Source organism: Mytilus edulis, chromosome 9, assembly GCF_963676685.1.
Source record: "Mytilus edulis chromosome 9, xbMytEdul2.2, whole genome shotgun sequence".
In the NCBI taxonomy this organism is placed as follows: Eukaryota; Metazoa; Mollusca; class Bivalvia; order Mytilida; family Mytilidae; genus Mytilus; species Mytilus edulis.
This window is the reverse complement of record NC_092352.1, coordinates 41,450,972-41,472,011: the sequence shown is the minus strand read 5'-3', so window position 1 is coordinate 41,472,011 and position 21,040 is coordinate 41,450,972. Positions and strand designations below refer to the sequence as shown.

Sequence of the window (21,040 nt, the reverse complement as noted above, 5' to 3'; positions counted from 1 at the left end):
ATCAGATTGTTCAAACTTTAAAAAAAATAACGGTACAAATTCGGTGAATGAATTCCAAAAAGACAAATGTTCTCAATATCTTGCTGACCAGATCACAATGCGATTGAATTCAATATTTTGTTAAAGTCTCATTTTTGATAATCAACATACAATTTAAGGGTTTATTGAAGAAATGAAAAAGAAAGCCATTATACAGGACTATTAGAGACAATAGCATTTACAATATAAAATCAAATCTCTCACCCGTTAGGCCAGACCCTCGTCGCTTGTGTAAGAACCATGATAATTCATGATGACCACTTCAAAAACGATGAGAAAAGCAAAAGGACAGATATACACTTATCTACTATTATGATTTATATGATTTGAGTTTTTAATTTGCTGGTTCAGACCAATCATTCGTTTTCTTTCATCCATATACAGAAAACGATAGATTTTTACAAACTTTCATACATAATCAAACAAACACACACAAAAAAACCTGTTGGTAATGTTGCAGCTCCTTGTATTAACAATAGGTTTGCATGTTTGAATTCCGATTGTCGCTAGTTAGTATCGATAAATTGCCGGTGTGTTTATTTGATGTTGTCTCGTGAGTATCTACTCCATAGCCATGTATTTGATATATATAATGACCATTTATCGTATGACAGCCATTCTTCATGACAAATAAGCTATTTTTAATCGTGACATATATTAATAAACATACAGGGTTTCCTGGTTCTTTTATTCAAAAATAGAATTATAATCAACACATTGTTGCTGAAGCTGAAAATAATATCTTTATAATATGCGGGTATTCTGTTGTCACAACGGGTATATTTTCATTTAAACAACGCTATGAACTGTTCTTTGAGAAGTTTGTATCAGATTTTATAGTAATCAGACAAGCAGTGTAAGGAGTTCACATTTTCTGGAACTTTTTGCTTGAAATCTATTGAATGTGTACTAATTGATATGTTGGTCTGGGAAACCTGGTGTAACTATTAGTTGTTAATGGATTTTGACTACCTGTCAGTATATATTAGTACTCTAATGTCGGTCTTTTGGTGCATTTAGTCTTTTTGTTAGTTGTTTTGTGCGTTTTCAACTGATTTTAACAATTTGATTTTAAGTTGTATCATTACACCATTTTACAGGTTAGGATGATTCAGCACTCGCAGACATGTTTATCCCTAATACATGTCTTATGTGCCAATCTAGTCAGAAATTTGTTTTTAGAGGTTGTCTTTGTTTGTTGGATTTTTCTTATCATATTTGGTTTTTTTCCTGAATGACTCATCATTGACACTCAAATTAATTCATTTAGAATGCTGGCCTAACCGATATCGGTGTTAGTTGTTCCATAAGGTTTAGAACCACTAAAATTCATAAAGAACAAACAAGAAAGTAGTACATATTTAAAACAAAGCAGTTCCTACAAATAGCTGTATCTCTGTCAATAGATAAAATATTTGGGTATTTGTGGTAACAAACGGAAGCTTGAGGACTGGGATCACTTTATAACCCTTCAAATCGTTTTTTTTTTTTTAAATAACAATGAAAAAAATATATAAAATGATAATGGGAGTGCACAATTGTCCTGTTGTTCAGACCTAGTTTTGTACTATCAAACTTCCGGGAACTAGTCATCTCTAATTTGCAATGAAGAGTATGTTGATTTGTTCAGAATAAATCAGGAGAACGTATAGGTCTGACATGAAATGACTGCCACTTTATTTGCACTACAGACAAAGTAGCCAGAATTGCAGCATTTAAAATAGAAAACAATGGGGCTACATGTAGACATTATTCCGTAATGGGATTTTATTAACTATTGCCGAATTTCATTACACTGTTCTTTAGATTCGGAGTTATAAATAAATATTATTATGAAATCATTCTTTTCTACAACTGTTATGTAGACATCTTGATTTATGCGTTAATTTCATGACATTGTTGTTGGTTTGTTGTATCATTTATGTTTACCCATATATACTTTCACTTATAGTTTTAACTTGATGAATTTTGTAACATCAAACAATTAAAACATTGTGTTGGAATCATATTATTAATTGAAAATATCTATTTTCAATCCAGATGATTATATTTTATTGATTTAGAAATAAAAGTCTAATAATTAGCTACCAATTTTTTTTTCCGATAATTTTTATTTTTTTCATATTTTGACATTTTATACTTTATTTATGTACCAAAATATATAAAAGAAGGATATGAGTATTTCTATAACAACGTGCTATATGAAAATAAATTTTAAATCTATATGATTAATATCGACTTTGCAACTTTCATAACTAAAAGCTTTAACCATTGAATTCTATATTTTATAATAGACAAAAGCCATTAAATTCTAACGGATTAAAAACAGTTTATTTTTTATCCTACGGCGTTGAATGCTTCAAATATTGAAACTATATGTGTATTGATGAATCGTTGTCTGATTATAAAATACTGCAGAAACTAAAAAAGTAAAACAAGGTTGAATGTTTGGCTATAGGCACAATAAAGTTAATTATGTATCATTGCTCTAGCACAAATCTCAGCGTTACACAATCTATTGTGGGAAAAGCGTGCTACTTGTAAAAAAAAATGCAGGCGTGTGTTTTGAAAGAATTCGAGGCTAAGTTTATGTAAAATTCATCATAATTGATTAATATGAATAAGAAAAAGAACGCCGTATTCTTTAATTGATTTTCAGTTAATTTCTACATTCTTATGTTAAAAGCGAATTTTATGCGATTTTGTGTTTAATTTTATAACGAAGGAGAACAACACCTTGTCGATATTTATGTGTTAAGCGAATTTGTATACGTTCATTCTTATGCAGTTTTGACCTTTTACTAATAAGACGGGTACCACAAACAATGCAGGATATACCTTCCATTCTCTGTACTTATTGTAGTGTTTACTATTGCATACGGCGTTTCTTTGTTTCATTTCACCTTCTACGCTTCATTTGTGCCATTCGAGTAATGCTATATGCAATTCGACGATTAATTCCGTCTTCGCTATACTGAACTTGCGATTTTATGACAAAAAATAGACTCAATGAAGTATTCATTAAAATTCAAAACTATGAAATATCTTCTGAAAGTATTTCTGCAGCTGGCACAAATGAAGCGTAGAAGGTGAAATGAAACAAAGAAACGCCGTATGCATAAGTAAACTATGACTAAATCATATATCTTCGTGGCTGATCCCACTCAGATAAGAGAAGGCTATATATAATACAACAGTCTTTTATAATTTATTCATAGTTGATAATGTGACAGATAATTTTTAAATGTGTCTGCCATCTTAAATACAAAAAGCTTACTTTGAATCTTCTCTTACAGGGTTTGTGCGTGATTGAATTATCGTAGTATCGTCTGGCTTTAGTATTGGAACATTTCCTATTCACCAATGTCTTAAATTTCAGTGTTTTATGCTAAACGAATTGGATAAAATGTGTTCTCACATTCAATGTTTTATTTTTGGTATGTTGTATAGACATATACGTAATATACTAATGAATAATATAGAATAAATGTTTTTCCAGTGGTGTTGTTTTCAATTAATGGTATTAAAAAGCAAATAAATATTAATAAAGAGATCTCGCTAACATTCTCACACACGGCTAAGAGATAATGCGACTGTTGACGGCTCCTTGAATAAATTGCTTTAATTTTCTCATTGATTATTGGCCGTTGTATATTTTGTTCATGGAGACTTCGCTGTAAACAATAGTCACGTCAGATATGAAATGAACATAATCAACTAATCAGTGTCAGTTAAAATTATTGTCAGTGATTATAGCAGAGATTGCATGTGAACTATGATTTAGGTATGTTTATTTTTTATCTCACTTTTTTCGCTTTAAATTCAGCAATACGAGACTTACTTGAACATTTGTTTAAATTTCTTTGATTTCCATTTTGTTAATTTTTCCTTGACTAAGTCGGGTGTGTCTTTTTTTGTGTTTGTCTTTGTAATGTTTCCGGGTTTTTTTTCTGTAATAAGTTAACACTTCAGTTTTATCATGTATATCTTTTATATTCATTTGATAATATTTACTGTTTCCAATAGCATAAATTGTTCTAAATAATAAGGATGTTCTTATCCCAAGCAGAAATCCCTATCCGTATTTGGCACAACCTTTTTGAACTTTTGATCTTCAGTGCTGTACAACTTTGTACTTTTTTTTGACTTTCGAACTTTTATATCTGGGCGTCACTGGTGAGTCTTGTGTGGACGAGGCGCGTTTCTGGCGTATTGAATTTTAAACCTGACGCCTTTTGTTAGCTATTATTCATGTGTTTCTTTGTCTAATATGTTCTCCTATTTATTTTTATTGTAGTCCTGTGATATTATGTCGTCATCTTAATGTTATATTTAACATTGCCATTAAAGTGCGAGGTTTGGCATGCCACAAACCCAGGTTCAATCCACCATTTTTTTCTTTAAAAATGTCTTGTACCAAGTCGGGAATATGGCCATTGTTATATTATAGTTCGTTTCTGTGTGTGTGTTACATTTTAACGTTGTGTTTCCGTTGTGTCGGGTTTTTTTTTCTCTTATATTTGAGTGTGAATTCACATTACTATAAGACGTGTCACGGTACTTTTCTATCCCAAATTCATGTATTTGGTCTTGATGTTATATTTGTTATTCTCATTGGATTTTGTCTAATGCTTAGTCCGTTTCTGTGTGTGTTACATTTTAATGTTGTGTCGTTGTTCTCCTCTTATATCTAATGCGTTTCCCTCAGTTTTAGTTTGTTACCCCGATTTTGTTTTTTTGTCCATATATTTACGAGTTTTGAACAGCCGTATACTACTGTTGCCTTTATTTTTCTTCTTATCATTTTTTGTTGTTTTATTTTGATAATGTCTTTATTATTTATATTACCTTAATAATCCTTTTTCGTATTTGTTTATTTATTTTTTGTTTTTAGGGGGGTCTTTTCAAATCCTTTTCATTATTTTCTGTTTGTTTTATTATTTGAGATGGTCTTTAAAGTGAGGATTCGATACATTTTATTTAAAACCAGCATAGTCATTTTGCATTGAGTTATTTCACATAGCGTCATTTCAGTCTTTGAAAAAAACCTTGTCTATTCACAGTATTATACATGAATATGATTTTTGATTATGTTTTATTTAGTTATTCAACTTTCTCATGAATTGCATTACGAAATTAAAAAGCCAGATATTTCAACACTATTGTCTTAAATATAGAAAAGTCACCTCATTAAGAGGTCCTTGGTATCCTTTTTGGAAAATCATGTCAAAGTTTCAATATGTTTAACAGGAAAGGCGACCACACACGTATCTTTAATAGGATATGTACATACTCTCTTGCTTAAGCCAGCATGTTTTCATTCTCCAGTTATTACTATGATATTTGTTTACTACTCTTTTTTTGTTTACTGAAACTGGTTTACTTCCATTAAACAACAATATCGCAGTTAACAAATGTTTAGGGAGCTAGCATTTGATTTTCAAGGGGTGGGTGGGGTATTTACACTCTAGTCGGTCCTGCCTTTTTTATCCGGACTTTTATATATAAATTTTGTTTCCCTAACTTGTTCATCCTGCCTTTTTTTTACTCAAAACTCCTGTCCTACATTTTTTCAAAATTTCACCATAGCCCCCGCCCCTCCAAATCTAATGGTAGCTCACTAAACTAGTACAGAACACCTTTCTGATATATTGTTTCAACTTGCTCTTGCTCTTGAAATATCAGTTACCAAAAAATGGTGATTATAGCAATAAAGAACCGTTAATAGCCTGAACTGACTTATAAAACTTATGATCCGACAAAGACAACATTATTCTCAAGCTAGAGAAGTATTAAAAGTTGAACAATTTGTTACTTGTTAATAACCAACAGGCAATCTTGAAAAAATACGTTTTTTTTTTCATATTCAGACTTTTTTTATAGTGTGTCTTTCTATGTAGTGATGTTATACTATTGTTTCAGAAAAGGGAGAAGTTTTGTACAATTAAAATGTTTAATACCGCTGCAAATGTTTGCACATGTCCTAAGTAAGGAATCTGATGTACAGAAGTTGTCGTCTGTTTATCTAGTTCATACGTGTTTCTCTTTTCTCGTTTTTAAATAGATTAGACCGTTGGTTTTCCCGTTTTGAATGGTTTATACTAGTAATTTTTGAGGCCCTTTATAGCTTTCTGTTCTGTGTTAGCCAAGGCTCCGTGTTGAATGCCGTACCTTGACCTATAATGGTTTACTTTTATAAATTGCGACCTGGATGGAGAGTTGTCTCATTAGCATTCATACCACATCCTACTATATCTATTGTTTTATGCATAGCCACTATTTAAATGGTTACTGAAATATAAATGGGGTATCCCGAAAATTACCCCTTTCCCGCGATATATAAAATGCACGCGGCTGAATAAAAGAAATAGTTTTAAAAACTCACGCACATACACACATAAATAAGCTCAACGCATGATCCCTGACTTAGCTAAATTACTATTGATTTTATATTAAGAGATTTCTATCAATTTTAAATGTATTTGAGGATCATATGTATAGTTTATTGGTTTAATTGTAAGTGCAAATCTCATAACGAACTATTTTTATTACACTTTGTTTGAAATGGTAAGGTTCTGATGTGACTCCCGGGAAGCCTTTAAAAACCAGAAATTTTTTCTTTGTAGTTTGAAGTAAAACTTCGTATAAGAACTCATGGTTGTTATAATCTAAAGAAAGTAAATACGATAATGCTGTCATAAAAAAGGAAATGTACTTAGAACGAAGTCTTTTATCACTGATCCATTTTTTTTTGGTCGAAATGAAAAAAAAATCTGTCTCGGCTATTTTAAGAATTTACTCATTATAAGAGCACAGCATTGAAACGAAAGACACCATCATTTTGAGCGGAATAATTGTTTAGATCACAAGACAATTGTGTTATACATAGCTTTAATAGGCATCCGCGTATAACATGTGCCTGTCATATGTGTGTATTTTGTTTTCAGTGTTGAAACAAGAAGATGTACATAGCGCTTAATCCATCTTTCTGATTGAATTGATCATTAATTCCTTTTTATTAATTTTCTTACAGGTGACAAAATGTAATTAATGATCATATGGCTGTGGCTGAAAGTGATAAATAACCAGACACATGTCTTTTACTGCTAGAGATACATGCAGCTGTAGTGCGTCAGATGGCAATATGAATTTACAACAAAAAATAGACTTTTGTAATCGTGAAAATAAATTGCAGAATTAAATAAGTTTGTTATTTTTGGAATCAAAGAAAAGAGCTCGATCTGCTATTCTGCAATCTTAGACAAAGAGTGAAAATGTTGTGAAATTATTATAAATCTTACAGTAAATATATCTATATCTGAACAACGTGTGAAAATGGTTGATGTCGACCAAAGGAATAGAGTTGTCTTTCTCGGAGCAGGCGGAGTTGGAAAAAGCTCGGTATTACAAAGATTTCTGTTTGGTACCTATAACGAAAAATACAAAGAGACAATAGAGGATTTGTTCGCAAAGGAATACGATATATGTGGAACTCATTTAAAAGTTGATTTTCTTGATACGGCCGGAAATATTGCTTTTCCAGCAATGCGACGTCTATCAATTGTCAATGCTCACGGCTTTGTTTTAGTTTATTCAATTACGAACGAAAAAACATTTGAAGAAGTCAAACAATTATGGGAGCAAATAAAGGAAGCCCGAGAAAATTATCAAGAAATTCCGTGTGTAATTGTGGGGAATCATTTAGATGAGGAAAATAATAGACAAGTTGAAAGATTTGATGCTCTTAATTGGGCTTACAACGAGGACTTAGGCGGGGGGTTTATTGAAGTTTCTGCCAAGGAAGATACTGGAATATCCGACATTTTCAAACTTTTACTTGGACAAGTCAAAACACCTAGAGCTAAACATACCGAACGTTTTATGTTGCGACGAATGAGTGTTCATTCATTAGAATGTCCCGAACCGGAAACGACGCCACCAGAAGATATTCAGGCTGAAGACAAGTCTAAATTCTCACGCAGCCGCAGTCTTATACGGAGAGGAAGCAAGCTAAAAATGAAGCGATCGTCAAGGTCAAAAGGTGACTGTGCCGTTTCATAATTTTTATACTTTTAAAGGAACAACATTCAAACTTATTGGCTACCAAATGTGCTTATCTATGAGTTTGAGCATTTGCTGCGATGTAAGGTTTGTTATAATTATGAGAGAAAATGTCAAACTATTTCTTGAATGCACGATTTTTTATAGTTGTATTGCAAAATATTTAAATGTTTTATATCGTATTTAAAGTGCTCATGACTATAAAAGAATTTGTATTGTTTGTTTGTAATAAAAAAAACAAAAACCTTCAAAATTTGTTTATATCAGGGTTGAGTTATATAATTATTTAAACTCTCAAGTTGTTAATGCATGGCACTTAATCATCCCCTTTTGGATATATCTAATGCTACTAGATGTTAGACATTATGAAAATGACACACAAGATATTTTTCAGGGTTAAAAATAGCACAGGCTTTTGAATACTTTAAAAACATTTTACAGTCGATATCGGTATTTTGATTGTATTTTTTTTCCGTAAACGTCATTTCATTCGACCATGTATCTATGTACACTACCAAGAATTTACTCACGTTTTTTTGGTACATTTCTACCCTCTGATATATCAGTACTGTTCGGCAAGACAGAAAACTTGTAATGTTATACTTTCTGTTTATTCAGTACTGTTTATTATTATACAAAAACGGTACATTTAATAATTCTATAAATTCAGTACTGAGGGAGACACAATATCAATTGGAAAGTAAAAGGGGGGGTAAACCACATGTCGAATACAAACAGACAAGGCCATGACCAAAACGAAAAACGACAAACGGACCAAGAAACAAGACACTACATTATACACAAAAGTAAAGATTGAGTAAAACCATCCCAACCAAAAACCGAAGTGAACTCAGGTGATCCGGAAGAACAAACATCGAAGTGAACTCAGGTGATCCGGAAGAACAAACATCGAAGTGAACTCAGGTGATCCGGAAGAACAAACATATCCTAGTTACTGGTAACAACGACCATGCTATCTCTATTATTATTATCGTTACTGTGTCATTTAAGGCACATGACTGTGAGGCATGAGAGAAGATTGGTGGTTGTTATTACCAAATTCATTGATTGGCTGAATATTGGTTTAAAGTAGAAGCAACAAAGAAATAAAAAACAAATACAAAACAAAACAAAACAAAAACAATGTTGAAAATTTAAGCAAAAGCAAATCGAACCGATCTAAAACAGCACAAGGGATGAACTCGGCTTCTCAGGAATTATATATAAAAACTGCGGAAAATTCTCAAATCGTTCAAAAGCAAGGGATACAGGCTTATTTTACTTGAATCAAAATGGTTCCTTCTGACGATTTTAAATATTCAGTGACCTTTCACAAACGCTGAAGATTTCAATTAAGATTTATGAGACTTCATGAAACCTGTGTTGTGTCTGATCATTTCATTTATTGCTTTGCAGTTTTAAACCAACCGCTGTTATACTAGTTTTTCATATAGATTTGACTAGAAGGAAACACATTAATTTGACCCTGTCTTTTTGAATAATGAACCACACTATTTCAATGTTCAAATAAGTGTTTGTAGCTGAGCTTTACATGTTGAAACTTTGTTTTACTTTACAACACATGGTTCAAAAAAGATAAAAGGTGGAGGTTTGTAAGCACTTGAAAATGGTTACAGACCACAGTTTGTGATGTTCTACTGTAAATTCATTGTAAACCAACTTTCGTGGATTTTGTGAGTAAAGGTGAACCAAGAGATTGAATGTTCAACGAATAACAAATTTTCTTTAGTCTTGTGTGCAGACGTCGGTAAAACCACGAGATCAAATATCCAAAACAATGAAAGTTTTCCTTAATCCACGAAATCAAATATCCACAAACATATATGTTTCCCTTTTCATGAAAACTGGTACCAATGAAAATAAATGAATCCACAGTAAGTGGATATAAAAATGAGAATATGTGGTTTGATTGTCAATGAGAACTCTCTCTACAAGAGACCAAATGACATATGCAGAAAGCAGCAACTATTGAGTCTTACTAAACCATGTGGTGTTCCAATATTTCGTCATAATGACGTCATACATGACTTATTTCCAAGCACATCGACCAGCCTTTACAATATATGGGAGTAAGTTCAACGTGGACAGATTCAGTGCATTTAACTTGCTTTCTGTAACTCAATCTTTTAATAAACGGTAATATCGAGTATTGATATACTTGTTGTTGGTTATTTGTTGTCAACTGATATATATGAAAAAGTCAAGTAGTTTTTTTTTCCTAAAGTGACTTTTATTGAATGTGTTTATGTATCTTCTGTTGTAAATAAGCGATCTGTTCAGACTAAATACACTAGACATATAACCTCGTCACAGTTTAAATTGTACTTGTCCAATGTCAGGAACCTCGTCAGCGAAAATCCAACTTATATTATTCAATAATAGCTAACTGATCATGATCGTTTTACATTTTGTAACTTTATGAGAAAAAAACCAATGCAAGTATTCCTCCTTTTATTTAAAACATAATTGGATACAATTAGAAAACTGTCTTAGATTTAGCGCTATCACTAGATCATATTGTCATGAATACATGATAAGGAAAAAGATTTAGGGACGTTAAATCTTTTCTATAGATCGACAAACACATATAAATGACATCTTCCAATGTTAATATTTATTAAAAGTTGTTTTTTCCTTTCAGAATATGGGTTCCAATATACTGTTCAAATTATAATTAGCACGCCACTGTCTATGTGTGTTGGTACATATAAGACAAACACAATTCATTAAAAGGTGTAATACCACCATTGATTTTCCCCTATTAGTCTTTGTTAAATTTGCACTTTTCAAAAAAATGTGTAGAATTTATCTTTGTTTCAAATAAAGAAATACTTGGCATGAGTAAAGTTTAATCCTGTCCAGTACTATAGAAAACAATTCACATAACATTTCATTGCATATAAGAAAATAACCATCACTGGAAGTTAACCAATCAAATGTTTCCCCTTACTTTATCTGTGTACAAGTTTTAGTCACCATGTAACCTCAAGATTACAAAATATTCTATAGAAATCCCAAATAAAAAAATAATGGTGCTTTAAAATACCCAAGACATATGTTTATGACACAGAAATCTTTAACTGCAATAAAATATAGGATTACCTACAACTGTCAAATTCAAGGGAATATTTTTTTCGAATTATTTTTGTATACAACCGGATGTGACGTACCATGATTTGGTGGTATTACACCTTAAACGTTATTTGAGAACAGTGGTAGACAACACACACAAACAGAGTCAACAGAGTCTTTCATTCATTATTAGAAGCTTATAAGGAAAGGTCAAATATTTTCATATTCGCACCAACCCTCATTTCATAACTGCCATTTACAAGTATCTATTGTAAATAATCTCACCATGGATACCAGGATAACAGTATACACCAGACGCCAGATTCGTCCTTGAAAGACACAACAGTGATGCTCCAATTAAATCAAATAAAAGTTCTGTATCGTTGTAAGTCATTTAGTAAACACAGTACTAAAAATAATTTCAATATAATATGAGGACAAAAAATGTCCTTTATTATTTACAGATTGCAAAAATACATAAAATGCACAACATGTAGGTTTTTTTTTAAATGTCACTGTTACAGATAAGGTAGTTTCATTGAAGAAACTAGTTTAATTTAAAGAAATGTTATCCTTATTTCCATCTCGGCTCATTTTGTTGTTGTCCCAACTCCGGTTGCTGTCTAACTGACGCTCAAAAACATCTACCTTTCTAACTAGTGTAAAAGGTTCAAAGGTTCTTCTGTATTTGTAAAACTGACATTTTGAAATTTCATAGGCGTCGAAAAATCTACAACGACCAATGCAAAAGGTCAAAAGATGCAGCTCTGCCGCTTTGTGTACATTATCTTGTTCCGGTAAACAAATTTTCTACGAGTTAAGTCTTCAATAAATATTAAAAACTACTGCTATACAGACTTGTAAAACTAACTTATACAAGAGAACTTAATCAAGAAAATGTCAATGGAAAACATTATATTGATGTTTTGGAACTTGCGCCCTGGAAAACAACTGTGTACATGTATATGGTTTTATATTCAGAAATAATTACATTAGATGTATGTTTCATTATAATACGTAATTCTAATTGGGTTACTGCACATCACGTGTTATTCCTTAAGCATTACACAATTAAATTTATCATTCATGATAACACGCGGTCCCACAATAACGTGCACAGGTAAATTAAATAAAAAAATTATAAAATTCGTGTTTTCATGATCCTAGCTAAAAAAAATGTAATTATAAGTATTGAATGCTTCTTTATGTGACTTCATAGGGTTGTCAAAGCGTTGACCGTGCGCACATTTTTAGAATGATCATACAAAATGTACTTCGGTCAACGCTTTGACACCCCAATTAAGTTACAAAAAAAAGCATTCAATTCTTAATAGAATGCTTCTTTTTGTAATTTTATTGGAGTGACAAATGCGCTGACCAAAGTACTTTTTGTAAGCGGAAGCGCTTCATTCTACAGATGTGCGCACGGTCAACGTTTTACAACCCTTCATTCAAGCATTCAATACACATAACTACATGTTTTTACTTGGATCATGAAAACACTATTTTTATATAAAAAAATCATTTATTTACTTTATTGCGGAAGTTCGTGTCATCATGAATGTTATATATCATGATTTACGATTGAATGTCATTTTTACGTTCAAATAAACTGTCTGGATTTTTTTTGTGGGTTCGCTTAATACTTGTATACATGGTTGAGTTTACTTATCGGCGAGGGCCGTTTGGTGATCTGTAATTCAGTGTTCACATAATGTCTATTCTGGATAGTTTTCTTACTACAAAACCATACTGCATCTACACGTGCGTACATATGCATAAAAGAAAACTCATTTAAACATTTCATATTATGGTACTTAAATATTTATAGCTTTACCGAATTAACGTTTTAGTTATGTTATAGTTATATTTTAAAACTTATAAACGCCTACTTTGACAGGCTATAATATTTCAAAAATGCAAAAATATGTTTTCCTTTATAAGTTTAGACATAACATATCATGATATATGCATTAAACTGTATATATTTTATGGCAACTGCATCAAATATCATGATGCAAACACCTACTTAAACCAATATAATATACCAAGATACAGTTATAATTGTCCCCTCGAGCAATATTTGATGTAAAAGCGCTACAAATGATGAAAATATTGTACTAATGACTTGTACGACCATATATTCGTAATTGACTTTTGTATACTAGTTATTGGCCGATCGCATCCGCCTCTCGCCAGGAACTCGATAAAATAATGGGTTTTGATAGTAAAAGTATCCGGCATACCGATTATTCAACGATTAATTGGAGAATAATGTCTCTTTTTGTTACTATGAAATCGTTCGATAACTAATTACAGTAGCTGTCTCAAACGATAGGAGTTAAACCTGATGACACACAAAATGATGTCTGTACCAAAGATTAAATTTAAAGTGGTAAACATCCTAGCTATCAATGATAGAATGACCATTCTTTTTATGAGCATATTGACAAGTTTATTTTCTAGTACCAACTGAAAGATTAAATTTAAAGTGGTAAACAACCTTGATATCAATGATAAAATGGTAATTCTTTTTATGAGCATATTGACAAGTTTATTTTCTAGTACCAATTGTAAGATTAAATTCAAAGTGGGAAACAACCTTTCTATCAATGATAGAATGACCGTTCTTTTTATGAGCATATTGACAAGTTTATTATTTTTTAGTACCAATTCAAAGATCAAATTCTAAATGATAAACAACATTGCTATCAATGATAACCTAAAAATTACCATTCTTTGTATGAGCATGTTAACAAGTTTATTTTCCAAATCGCAGAAAACTTTCGAGCAATATTAATGATTTAAACCTTACAACTACAGATGAATTGATAAATAAAGGACAAAAACAGTATCATAACTAGACGTTCCATTGAGGCTACTTCAGTTATTGTAACATTGATCAGTTAATTTTATTACTCATATGATTCTGTTCGGCTTCCAGGCACTATAAGATAATCGATCTAACATAGGTGGTATTATGTTTCCTTTTTCTTCTGTTTTAGCACTCTGATAAAGTCATACAGGGATATATTTATTAATTTGCACAATTATAGATCGATACCACCCATACAGTAGCCATGAACTTTAGCACTTGTTAAAGACATTATATTTGATAGACATGTAGGTACTATCACTTTATAAAGATATAAGAAGATGTGATATGAGTGCAAATCCGACAACTCTCCATACAAATCACAATTTGTAAAAGTAAACCGTTATAGGTCAAAGTATGATCTTCAAAACGGAGCATTGGTTCCAAAGTGAAATATACGTAATGGAAAAGATCTGCTTGGAGAGAACGGATCATTTGAAACGGATTGATGAATGAAATATATTTCTATGTAATATTTATTATTGGGCCTTTCGTTGAAATCAGCAACAAGACATTTTCAATAACCAAATCTTTTGTTTTCAACTTTGCCTTATCTAGGTTTTGATTCTTCTGCTCCTCGTGCTCATGTCACCTTTTTCAAATTACAGAATTCTTTGACTCTGAGCATTTTTGATGACGGTCACAAAAAAATACGTTTAGAATACTACAAATCGGTATGGTTTGTATGTTTTACTACCTCTGATGCGAATACAACTGCTGGTAAACTGTAAGTTCCAGAATGTTTTATCAATTCTTATCATAATTACGAATACTCATAGGTTAGTCATTAATATTGTGTATAGCGCAAAAGCCAGATTGCAAACTACCAGGTTATTTGACTTTAAAACATTTTTTTGATATTCTTAATAAAAACCTATGTCTCCATGTCGTCTTTTGTTGATCTTTCTATAGACTAGCAGTGCCTTATGTTGTTCTGGAAAAATCAAATACGACACTAATGGAACGCTGAGCAACATTTATTTTCACCTGATCGATTATAGCTCTACTAATGTCCTGAAAGATCGCATCCGCAAAGTTGTATTTTTATGCTTTTGATATGAGCTTATAAATAGATAGGTGATATCTTATAACTTTCATAAACTCTTGGATTATGACTCTCACAATCAAAATGTAAACTTCGATGGATTTTGGTTATGTATTATAAATCCCTTTGGTTAAAAAGCTCAAATGTATATTTATTAGTTTTTTGCTAACTCTACGTTTGGGTCAGATCGTAACATAGAACGACTGAACATTCAAAGACGAGTCCGGTGATGGTTTACATAACCAATTCTATTCTTGTGGTGAAATGTTTGAACCATGTTAGTTTTTATTAATGAAACTATTTATACATCGTTCAATATGAAATATTTGTTTGCATCAGCAGCATTCGAAATTCCAATGGAAACCAATTGTGCTACTCTTCTTGTATACTTACGAGACAGACTCCATACAGGAAATTAGCAAGAAAAATAGATAAAAGCTGACATTAGACGTCAACTTCCTGTTCGGATATTTAAATGATTCCTTTCGCTGAATTGTTCAAAGTTCTGGGATTTGGGGATAATATTCGTTGCACTTGACAGATGGCATCCCATAGATATAGTTAACTTAGTTCTTATTAATATTTTGATTGACATACATGCATTTTTGCGCCTGTTCCAAGTCAGGAGCCTCTGGCCTTTGTTAGTCTTGTATATTATTTTTAACTTTAGTTTCTTGTGTACAATTTGGAGTTAAGTATGGCGTTCATTATCACTTAACTAGTATATATATTTGTTTAGGGGCCAGCTGAAGGACACCTCCGGGTGCAGGTACGTATCGCTGCATTGAAGACCTGTTGGTGACCTTTTGTTGTTGTCTGTTCTATGCTCGGGTTGTTGTCTCTTTGACACATTCCCCATTTCCATTCTCAATTTTATATAAATTTACAAGGAGGGTCAGGTTAAGAATTCAACCTTACTACAAAAGATATTATTTCAATTTCACTGATTTGAAATTTCTTCTATTTGGCAACATTCCAAAAGAGCCTGCATATGGAGTAAAAGTCTTTTTAAACGATATTATAGTACTTGTGTTTCTTATCCTTATAGAGGATTGTTGCTTACAAACAAACCATTGAACCATTGGTTCGAAATGGTAAAGTTGAATTTTTACCTTAAAATTATTTGCAGATTCATTTCACAGTTGGTTGTCGGTATAAATGGATTAGCTGTGTCACAAATGACGACAAATATGTTTCACTTGTCGGAATAGTAATCCCGTTCATTTTCTTCGAAAGTGATATCAATCAATGCGATTAATTACACAATATTACACAACGGATGTGATTGTTCTAGCAGGAAATTCGTACTCTTCAGGAGCACATGAGTCCACCTGTTGTATTTTTGAGGTTCATTTTATACAATATTCTGACTTCTGTGTAGCTTTTTGATGACTTTTCATTTGATTTAGTTGCCATTTGTTTGTGTGATTCCATGCTTTGTGGTTTTTTATTGCAGTTTGGTAGCCCTTGGTATCTTTTATAGCTATCTCACAGTTTATAAAAAACAAATGTCATTAACTTATTTAAAAACAACATAAAAATATAAACTATTATATTATGCTGGTTCATATTCAACAAACACAAAAAAACGATGACGTTTGGCATAAAGCGAGTTACGATGTGTGAAATTACTCGTGGCTTCTATCAATTGTCATAAATTCGGCAAAATTTCGTCATCCGCGTTATTAATAGTAGATAAACCTCCCATCCCTCCAATTAAACCCATTTAATGTATTAACGACTACTTGTTTTCACATCGAATCTGCTTCTAAAACTGTACATAACAAACTAAAAATACATTTACAATCAATTCAACTTCTGAATCGCCTTTCTGAATTTTACCGTCAAGTGTCCACATTCAAAATTAAAAAGCCATGGATGTTGAAGTATCCTTTAATTTGATTTATTTAAATTAAAAAGTAAATTGTTCCCGATCAAAGAGTGTAATCATCTACCAGTGGTTTTTTTTGTGGTCAAAAGTCAATCTTCTTTTATGACAAAAAGTCATATTAGATGATTTAACTTTATAGCATGATTACTAGTATTCTTTTAGTGTCCCTTTTGGTATCTTTCGTTTCTGTTCTATATCATTGTTATTTCGTACAGTTCTAGATAATTTATTGATTTAGCCGTATCAAATTGCAATACCCTTAACCCAGAATACACTACCATGCAGGTTTCAGACAAGCTTTACAAAAGCTGTCTATATAATGTGTTACGAAATAGGTAATCCGGATACACGAGTAGTTGACTGAAATATGACTACGTGTTCTATATCAAACATGAAAAGTACAGTAGTTCAAAGTTATGACACAGCGCTAGACAATTGACATCGAATAATTAGTTTACGCAACAGCTTTCTGTGTCATTAGGCAAAACAAATGCAAAAGTGAAACATTTTTTAAGACACGTGAATATTTTCTTATTTTATGTAAATAGAATTATATTTTATTGGTTTTTTTTTCATGTGAAATTCATTTCTATAGGAAGAGCAATAACTCTTTAAGTTTTACTTCGAGGAAAAAAACAAGAATGCATACATATCAGGAAACACTGTCTGTCGAGGGGCTCTCTCTATTGTGCATTGTTACATGTAGTAAATTTTCAATATTTTATCAGCTTTATTGCTTACTTATAAAGTTCATAATTTCATTGTACAATTCTTGACTTAAACATAAGGTCATTGTTTTTTTGTTCCCCAACCAGGAAGAACAAAGACTTTCATTGTAGTAATCAAAGGTAACAGGCTTATAATTTGATAGCCAGACTACATAATAAGACTCACCAGTGACGCTCAGATAAAAATAGTTAGAAAACCAAAACAAGTACAAAGTTGAAAAGCATTAAGGACCCAAAATTCCAAAACGTTGTGTCAAATACGGCTATGGTAATGTTGAGATTATCGCGGGAACACAACGTTCGAACTATTGTACATGTCTATTGTCGACGTCGTATTGTCAGTGACGTACTTGTGTATTAAATGTAATGGCTGAACAGTTGTTGTAATATCGTTGCCTAAACTATCATCTATATTTATGGTGCCTTGACCAATGGATCTCGTAAAATTGAAATCAGTACGATCGGGGAACAGAAGTGATGATACCAGATTATTCCGAAGATTAGATGAAGCAAAGGAGAATTCGAATTTCGACGAATAAGAAGTTATTGCAACACTCGGAAAACTAGTGCAAAACAAACAAACGAACAAATTGTAAAGTTAACAGATCTGGAAAATGTGGAAAATAAGATAATAGATTCAGATGAATTTTCAGTGGATATGGAAACGAAGATTCGCCGCATACGTAAGTTCATACAAAATGTTCAAACACCGCAGTCCCGTTATATTGAACCACATACATCAACCCACACATTAAATCTAGAAACTATTATTATCTTGTCACTTACAAATGTACAAAAATTCAATTACTTGAAAGCACAACTAGAACTTGAAGCACTAGATTCCATAGCAGGGTTCGCACTAACAAACGTAAACTACGATGAAGCCGTAAATCTATTAAAAGAGAGGTTCGGTCAACAAGTCAAAATTATAAATGCATATATAAATGGAGGCATTATTAGAAATCCCTTCGCCTAGAAATCAACTAACAAGCTTACGAAGTTTTTACGATAAAATGGAAAGTTACGTCAGGGGATTAGAAGCTTTGGGTCAGACTCAGGAAACATACGGCACTCTACTTGTTCCCATTATTATGAACAAATTACCCGGTGAAGTCAGACAACATCTCGCGCGAGAACATAGAACAAAAACTTAGGTATTACGGGACCTCCGCAAAAGCATTTTAGATAAGATCAATATAATGGACGCAGGACAAGAGATAGAGTCGACAAACCATTTACCCACAACATCGTCTTTCTTTGCTGGAGCGAAATCGACAAAGTCCAAATCTTTCAAGAATATTGAGATAAGACCTTGTGCGTTTTTTCATGAAATACACGCACCTACCCAGTGCAGTAATATAACCGACATGGAATCCCGCATGGACGTAGTAAAACGAGATAAGTTATGCTTTAACTGTCTTGGTAATGACAGATTTAACGAATGTAGATCTGAGAATACATGTAGATATTGTAATAGAAAACACAATACAATCTTATGTAATGCCCACAAAACAAACGACATAAAACCAGGTAATTCATTGTGAGATGCAGCGGAAGGATTCACAATGCACCGATTTCAGAGAATATTAAATTTCCATATCTTATACCTGCAAATCATCCATTTACCAAACTGAGAGTGCTATAGACACACACGAACGTTCACTCGATTCCGGACTAAATGCTACGCTAACTTATGTACGACAATCGTATTGGGTACCGACACATCTGCAATTGGTAAAGAAGTTATTAAACAAATGTGTAACTTGCCGCAAAGTTATGGGAAAATCCTACAACAAACCGGATCCGCCACCCCTACCGAAAATAAGAGTACAGGAAGCTTCGCCATTTACCGTCACAGGGGTCGATTATGCAGGTGCTTTATACGTAAAGGACTCAGAAGAAACTTTTAAGAAAGCGTATTTATGTTTATTTACATGCGCATCGACAAGAGAAGTTCACCTCGAAGTAGTTCCAAACTGGAGCGAACATTCATTTATTCAGGCATTTCGACGGCTTTATTAGTCGTAAATCTTTGCCTAAAATTCTTGTATCTGACAATGCAACTACATTCGTTGCAGCATCTGCAGAAATAAAAAGATTATGTGAATCGGATATAGTAAAAAATACTTTATCAACACACGGTGTAGAGTGGAGATTCATACCGAAACGTGCACCTTGGTATATTGGATTCTGGGAGCGCTTGGTTGCTCTGACGAAGACAAGTTTGAAGAAAGTGATTGGACGATCCCAAGTAAACATGGAAACATTACAAACAATTGTTACGGAAATAGAAACTATCTTAAATAACAGACCGCTAACGTATCCATCGTCCGATATCAAAGACTGTAAAGCTTTAACGCCGTCTCATCTTTCATACGGAAGGCGCATTTCAACATTACCATACCCGCAATCAGAAAATTATAATATCCTAGACCCGACTTACATGGGACATAAAGATCTTAATAAAAGTGTTCACAGACAAACGCAATTGATTCAACATTTCTGGAAAAGATGGAAATCCGAATACCTTACGTCTTTACGTGAATTTCAGAGGACAATCGGAAAAAATGAACAATTAATAAATACAGGAGACATCGTACAAATGCACAACGAATGTCCGAGGATAAAATGGACAATTGAGATTTTTAGAACATTGTGATAATTTTTACTTTTTTGCAGACCCAGTATGTTGAGATTATCGCGGGAACCTAACGTTCCAACTATTGTACATGTCTATTGTCGACGTCGTATTGTCAGTGACGTCGCCTTGGGCGGAAATACGTACTTGTATATTAAATGTAATGGCTGAACAGTTGTTGTAATATCGTTTGAGTAACGATATTACAACAACTGTACGTGGAATATGAAATTCCTAAGTATGTCGAATACTTCATTCTTTCGCAAACAGAAATTTATAAAAATAACAATATAATGGATATGCATATCAACACCGACGTGCTGACTACTGAGATAGTGATACGCGCGGGAACGAGACGTCGACCAGCAGTGGCATCGACTCAGTGATGTAAATAGTCATCAACGGTACCAGGTTTATAATTTGGTACACCTTACGCGTGTTTCGTCTACATAAGTCTTATTAATGACACATAGATCAAAATATTTAGAAAACCAAAACATGTACAAAGTTGAAGAGCATGAGGACCCAAAATTCCAAAATATTGTGTCAAATACGGCTATGGTAATCTAAGCCTGGGATAAGAAATACTTCATTCTTTTTCAAAAAGCATATTTACAAAAATGACAATATAATTCATATGCATGTCAACACCGAAGTGCTGACTACTGGG

General features: G+C 32.6%; 1 pseudogene; it reads left to right on the top strand.

Annotated features, from left to right (window-relative positions):
• The window catches only part of LOC139488349 (ras-related protein Rap-2a pseudogene), a 29,809-nt pseudogene extending 21,477 nt beyond the window's left edge, over window positions 1-8,332 (top strand).
• The last annotated feature ends 12,708 nt before the right edge of the window (window positions 8,333-21,040 follow it).